Source organism: Pelmatolapia mariae, linkage group LG17, assembly GCF_036321145.2.
Source record: "Pelmatolapia mariae isolate MD_Pm_ZW linkage group LG17, Pm_UMD_F_2, whole genome shotgun sequence".
NCBI lineage: Eukaryota > Metazoa > Chordata > Actinopteri > Cichliformes > Cichlidae > Pelmatolapia > Pelmatolapia mariae.
Genome location: NC_086242.1, coordinates 25,239,451 through 25,247,408, shown reverse-complemented (window position 1 = coordinate 25,247,408; position 7,958 = coordinate 25,239,451).

The following is a 7,958-nucleotide window of genomic DNA, read 5'->3' as shown; positions in this document are numbered from 1 at the left end:
GTTTTTTCTACACAAACTCTACTACTAAAAACATTTTGGTATTGTTCTCATCTGAATCTGACAACTAACCAAAGCAGTATATTTGTCAGAGTTACAGATCTCTTAATGCTGTCTAGCATTGCATTAGTCTTTTCAATCAAATGGTAGAAGTGAAACTGCCCTTCAACTAAAAGCAAATAGAAACTTACGTTCTCAGAAGAGGCTTGGTTGAAACAAATACGAACACACAATCTCAGTCTTGTATCACAGGTGCATGTCAGGGCACTGTTAATTACACACAAGTATACGTGATACATGTAATGTATGCAGTATGACTTCACTGTAGTACACAGTTCTTGGTCTTAAAGATTGCATTTTTTATTTGTGCCTTTGCAGATGTACATAGTTTCTCCTGTATCGTTTTAGTTTTCTTTATTTTCTGTTTCATTATTTCATTTTTGTTTGAAAGCTTTTTACTCTGCATTAGGGCTACATTTCTGAGGTACTCTTTTTAAAGTCAGAGCTTCTTGTAACTATAAGAGGCAAAACCACTGTTTTGGCTAAGTGATAAAACAGTGGTGAATTGAATGGATTTGACATGTGAAGAAGGTTTTAGCTGTTTTAATGTCTTTTACAAAGGCAAGTATGCCTCGGCTGTTTTGAGAACTACATTAAGATATGAGAATTGCATCAAAGCAATCAAGAAAACAGTAACTATGTCACATTTTTAAGTGTCATTGATCCAGGGGAAAGAACACCACCATTAACTTTTGAAAGGATGAGAGTTGTGTTTAAACATAAAGTAAGTTATTTGCATTGCATGTTGTATGTTTGCTAAAAATGAGTGCATTTTGGCACTGAAATACTTCTTAAGCACATTATATATCCATGTACATGTGTGTGTTTGGCCTCGTTCTGGCTGAGTTGTGATAATTCATGAGAATGAGGGCAAAGAAACAGGCCCCACTGCTGGAGCCATTAGTTGCTCCAGTAAATCTGCTGGGACCTGAGAGTCAGTCCTTCAGCAGGTATTTCCTGCCTCTTGATCTAGGAAGGCAGTGCTCATTTTTGCTGGTGGGGGTTCAGCTTTCATAATAAGTTGTGGTTTGATGCCAACAGTTTATTATTCAGTTTCATTTTGAGGACAATTACGTGTGTGTGTGTGTGTGTGTGTGTGTGTGTGTGTGTGTGTGTGTGTGTGTGTGTGTGTGTGTGTGTGTGTGTGTGTGAGAGAGAGAGAGAGAGAGAGAGAGAGAGAGACAGCATGAGTATCCTTTCTAGTAAGAGTCCAGCCAATTTGCCAACTCTAGTATCTTGATGATTTCCTGAAACTCAACACTATAGCTATAAGCAATACTTTTCATCATTTCCTGCAATTTTATTTAAAAACAAATGTCATCCAGTAATACTGTAAGGAAAAGTCATTCTCATTATTCTAAAGCAGTTCTCAAATCAGTAGTGCATTCTTGTGGTTTTTAGACACACACTGCTATTGTTTCTATATACACTTCACAACTAAAGTCATTTGTTAGGGTGTTGATGCACTTGTCACTTGAAACTGACAACTTATCAGAACAGTTTGTACTTTTGTCAGTCCCAGGTCTAAATTGCTCACTTTCCTAATTATTGTCCAGCATTGCATCAGTTTTTTAAATCAAATTACTTCAAACTTTTTTCAAATATGTATGAAAGAGCAAATACAGTAACACACTGTTAGAGACTGACTTGCAACAAATAGAAATACATACTTTCAGTTTTGTGTCACAGCTGCTCATCCGCATTTCCCGTTCAATCATCTTTCTTCCTTATTCTGAGGTGTGAACTTCAGCAGGCAGTCTTGACCATGTCTACATGCCTAAATGCTTTGAGTTGTGATGTGAAAGGATGATTAGATATTAGAATTACTGTAATGAGCGTTGGCTCAGGCATATCTAATAAAGTGGCCGCTGAATGTATGTAGTGTGACTTTACTGGATTAAAATTGTTAGTTGGTGCAATTTTCTCACAATGTATCAGTATATTTTTGGTTTGTTTTCTGATGCTTATAGGTTTACAAATATTATTTTTGCTTTTCTCCATTCACCACACTAAATGCAGATCTCAAAACAGTTTTAGAAAACACAGAGTCACCTTTGCAGAAGGCACTACAAACAATAAAAACCTCTCTCATATTTGTTAAAACATTAATACCACTCCCTGTTGTTTATTTCTCAAAACCTTACCAACTCTCGAAAGACGTTTGTAGGCCTAACGCGGAGCAAAAAAATAAATAAATTCAAAAACAAAAATAATATGTGAGGTTTTTTTAAAAAAACTTTACAAAATAGCAAAAATGGAGAAAAGCAACAAAAATAATTCAATTCAATTCAATACTCCATTGTCCCACAAGGGGAAAATAGTTTAGCAGCAAGGGCAACAATAAGAATAAACAAAACAATGATAAAAAGCCCCAAGACAGTTATTCACTATTAAGGAGACGGATTGCAGTAGGAATAAAAGAAACCTGGAGTCTTTTGGTCTTCCTCACAGGTCTCACAGGTCTAAAATGACAGCCCAGAGGGCAACAAGTCAAACTCACTGTGAAGCGGATGGTTAAAACAATTAACAATAAAATGAGCCTTCCTTAGCACATGCTTGTTATAAATGGCTAAAAGCCCATCTTACCAACTCCCTGAGATTTTGATGGCAGTTTTTACCAAAAGTCCCAACTGATTCTTGTTTTAGAGTTATGTTACCAAACCGATACAGCGATACAGAAAGAAATAACAAATTCAATAAAACTTCTGTAAAACAAGGACAAAATTTCAGATGAGACATTAAAAAATTTCATTGTCTTTGCTGAACCTTTTTTGGTAGTGGCATCAGCATGAGGCTCAAAACACAGTTTGTGGTCAAGAACAACCCTTAAATACTTGCATCAGAAAGAAGAAAATGATAATATCTACGATTGGAAAACAATGCAGCAACCACTGTATAGTCCAGTAAATTAACGCTACATACATTAATTTAGGGATCAGACAGCGTCTCTAAGGAGATGGGGCTTTGAGGGAATAACAGGAGGAGATAAGGTGCAGAGAGGCGTTTAAGACTCCACCTCTGGTCCCTGGTCCTCATTATGGTCACGTTTTGGGTGGCTTAATGAATTTGGCCAGATTTCTAGAAACGAGAGCTACTCCATCCAAAATGGGCTAGTTTCCCATTTATTTATAAAGCCCACAGCATTTTTTGGACATCACCCAGACAACCAGCAATTCAAGAACAAGTCTTCACCATTAAACTTGCTTGCAGCTTTATGCATGCCTTCCTCCTGGAAAAACATCAGAATTTCTCCTCTGAGCTCAAAGACTCGTGTCAGCACTTTACCTCATCAAAGCCACCTTGCCTCACAGCGTGAGGAGTCTTTCATAGACTGTTCATGTTGAGTCTGAGTCTGCAGAGGGTCCCAGTGCTCTGGAAGACATCATGCCTCATCCCTGTACCAAAGACGTCACGTCCCAGTGGCCCCCAGGAAAGACTCATCCAACTCCAACCCATAGTCAGACCACATCAGGATCCCCTTCAGTTTGCTTACCAGCCCCGCCTCGAAGATGAGGACACCATCATCTACCTGCTCAGTTGCGTCTACACCCATCTGGACCAGCCGGCGAGCACTGTGAGGGTCATGTTTTTTTACTTTTCCAGTGCATTCAACATCATCAGGCCAACCCTCCTGGGTGATAAGCTAACAGCGATGCAAGTGGATGCTTCCCTGGTGTCCTGGATTGTTGATTACCAGACAGGAAGACCACAATATGTGCGTCTTCCACATTGTGTGTCTGACAAGGTGATCAGCAACACAGGGGCACCACAAGGGACTGTCCTCTCCCCCTTCCTCTTCACCCCCTACAACACAGACTTCAGAACCTGCACAGAGACCTGCCATCTTCAGAAGTTTTCTGATGACTCACATCAACAGGGGTGATGAGTCAGAGTACCGGGCTGTGGTTGACTCCTTTGTCACGTGGTGCGAGCAGAATCATCTGCAACTCATCGTGGCAAAGACCAAGGAACTGATTGTGGATTTTAGGAAGACCAGGAAACCCTTGACCCCTGTTTCAATCCAGGGGGTCAATGTGGACATTGTGGAGGACTATAAATACCTTGGAGCCAGAGTCGTCTCTATTTCCTGAGGCAGCTGAGGTCCTTCAACATCTGTCAGACAATGCTCAGGATTTTCTATGAGTCTGTTGTGGCCAGTGCTATCCTCTATGCTGTTGCATGCTGGGGCAGCAGATTGAGGGTCGCAGGTGCCAACAGACTAAATAAACTGATCCGCAAGGCCAGTAATGTTGTTGTTATGGAGCTGGACTCCATTTGGGTGGTGTCAGAGAGCCAGATGTTGTCCAAGATAAAGACAGTGCTGGATAATACCTCCCACCCACTCCATGATGTGCTGGCTAGCCACAGGAGCACGTTCAGTGAGATTACCAAAAAGCACCACTGAACGACACAGGAAATCATTCCTGGCCGTGGCCATCTCCCTGTACAACTCATCCATCTACTACAGTGTAAATACTGAAGTAGTTACACCCTTTTTCACACGCTCTTTTCTACTCAGTAATATTCTGTCAATATTCTTGATATTTATTTATAATCACCTCTGTTAATCCTTGTATATATTAGTGTTATTTTTTAATTTGTAAATCCGTAACATATTGTATCGTTTAATTAGTTTAGTCTGTTACTGTTACTGTATTGGAGCAACTGTAGCCCACATAATTTCCTTAGGGATTAATGAAGTATGCTGATTCTGATTCTGATTAATTTGTTGACCCTCATACTGTCAGCCGCCAGAGTTTTCAAACATAAAATACACACCAGTCTCTCCTCATCTCCTATATTCACGGTGAAAACAACAGCAAGATGCGGTTCAACATATTTCCTTTTTGGCTTATTATCGGCACTTGCCTTGTCTGTCTCAGATGCAATGCATGGTTTTCTTTTTGTAACTGTCACATATCTCTCTATTTTGATGACCATCCAAACCTGGGGCAGCAGCAGATGTGCATAGTATTAACGTAACTGCCACAAATTACTTTGTTCCAACGTAAAAGGGATTCAGATGTTAAACATTAGTTCCACATGATTTTTCTGCCAGGTAACTTGCGTCCCACCTGTCAGAACTCTGCGCACCACCCGTGGGATGCGCCACACACTTTGAGAACCACTGGTTTAATGGATGGGGCCATACAGTGTTAAATGAGAACCTCCTTCCCTCAACCAGAACCAGTTTTCTGGTTGAGGGAAGGAGGTTTTGAGGCATTGACATTCTGACAGTGTCTCAAAACATACCACATAGGCAACAACTTTGTGAGCTAAAGAAGAAGTGGTCGTGGAGAAGCCTAGCCAGTCTTCAGCCCTCAGTCCTATAGAAAATCTGTGGAGGGAACTCAAACGTCAAGTTCCCAAGCAGCAACCAAGAAATCTAAAGAATTTCAAGTGTTTCTGTAAATTGCAGTGGGACAAAATTCCTCCTGAGATGTGTTTAAACCTTTTTCACCAACTACAAGAAATGTCTTACGATGTTGGCCACAGTATAATTATTTACCCCACTGTATGTGATTCCCTCCAAACACATATGACACGTACACACACACACACATACACTCTTGACTCCCTGAAGACACCAAACATGCTCCAAACTTCTGCCTCGCCTGGCTCTCTGCTCTGACTCACATAGGAAAAAAAGGTTTAATCATGGGAGTAAATTGGCTCGTTGGAAAAATGATTCGTCGGGGCATAATGTGCATGTGTGAGCCATTTTGAGTCATTATGCTGTGATCTGAAAGGTTATAGAATTGAAACCAGCATGAGGCTGGAGCTTCCAAGGGCACCTAGAGCACTAGGCCTCGAGAGCGGCTCCACATGTTGCCAGACAGCACAATACCACAGCAATGCGGAGGAGGGGGACAGCTGCATGTACTGTGGGAAAACCTAATTGGGTGACGCTGCTTTCAAACCTCACTCAGAGCAATAAAATGAGGTGTTTGTTGTACCACATCACTCTGAATTAATGTATACACTTGTACTTTACAAACACACGCAGTCATGATTCCATCACTGTAGAGCACAGCACTGTAGCTAACTTTCAGTTCCTCATCTTCCCCTAACCCTTACCGCCACCTGCCCAACCCTAACCTAAATCTAACCATATCCAGTCTAGCTTTAGACTAGTTTCAGTATTAACTGGAAGTGAGAACCAGATAAATAATATTGTCAAAATTATATTGTTCTCCAAAAATAATAAATAAACACATTAATGAATCACATCATTGCATGGCAACATGTTTCTTCTTGAAAAATTTGAGCACTATTTTATTCGGACACAGCAAATTAATCACCAATCCACAGATTAGCACAGCTCGATGTCAGTCCATTTGTTACTGTGCTGGGTCCCATGCTGTTCTCTTTATACTTGTTACCCTTGGGCCGAATCTTTGATAAATACAATATTTCTTTTCACTTTTATGCGGATGACATTCAAATCTATTTTGAACTAGCTGAGGATGTCACATCGTCGTTGCAACACTTCTTTGACTGTATGAATGAAGTTAAAATCTGGCTACTGAGCAATTCCCTCATTCTAAATGATAAGAAGACTGAAATTGTAATCTTTGATACTCCCTTCTCTCGGGCTGAACTAACTGGTATTTTTGGGCCCTTTGCTGACTCCCTTTCTGACACTGTGAGGAACCTGGGTGTTGTCTTGGACAGTTCCTTCAAGTTGGACAAACGTGTGTCCTCTGTAGTTAAATCGAGTTTCAATCAATTACATCTAATCTCTAAGGCCAAGCCCTACATACCACGTAAGGACCTGGAGAAACTTATCCATGCCTTTGTTACATCAAGGTTAGATTACTGTAATTCCCTTTATACTGGTCTCCATTCTGCCCTTGTTCACAAACTGCAGCTCATTCAAAATGCGGCTGCGCGTCTCTTAACTGGAACTGGCAGGTTTGAGTCTATTACTCCAGTTCTTTCCGACCTGCACTGGCTCCCTATTAAATTTCGTATTGATTTTAAAATCTTATTGCTCACTTTTAAAATCATAAATAACACCGCGCCCAGCTATCTTACGGATCTCCTCAGCTTTTATACCCCTGGGAGAGTGCTTAGATCAGCAGGCCAAATGCTCCTGGTGCGACCTAGATCTCGGCTCAAGACCAGAGGTGACCGCGCATTCGCCGCTGTCACACCCTACCTCTGGAATAACCTCCCTCTAGCTATTCGGGTGTCTGATTCAATTCAATCTTTTAAATCTCGATTAAAAACGTATTTGTTTAGCCTTGCTTTCCCCGCCTCCTAGAGCCCGCATTTTTAGTGTACTGTAACTTATCTTTTTCGCTTTATTAATGTTTATAATGTTTTAACCTTCAGCCTTTCGGGTTGTGCCTACTATGCCTGGCGTATTATTGGTTAGTTATGTCACCCGCCTGTTAGTATATTTTATTTGTATTTTGTATTTTGTATTTTATGTTTTGTATTTGTATTATTATTGCTCTTAACTCGTTCTGTGAAGCACTTTGGCATACCTGTGGTTTTTTAAATGTGCTATATAAATAAAATTGTATTGTGAGTCAGAGGTCATTGAACATTCTCAGACAGATATAATGCTGTTGACATTACATAACTTCCTTAGTGTACTTTTAGAAATGTACATATGGGACTGAGTTCGCCACAATCAGGTATTTTCTAGCAATAACATATGCAGAAAAAAGAGAAACTTAAAGTTATCCAAAAAATAAAATCTTTTGCATGAACTGTGTGTGAACATCCACAGTGATCTCTGTCTATTGATAAAGGAAAAGTACTAATACCACACTGTAAATGTTGCTTATTAAATCATGGCATTGTTATTCCTCTTATATGATCATGTAAAAGCAGGATTTTACTGCTTTACATTAACGTATAAAAGCATACTAATGTAAATTGCTTTATTT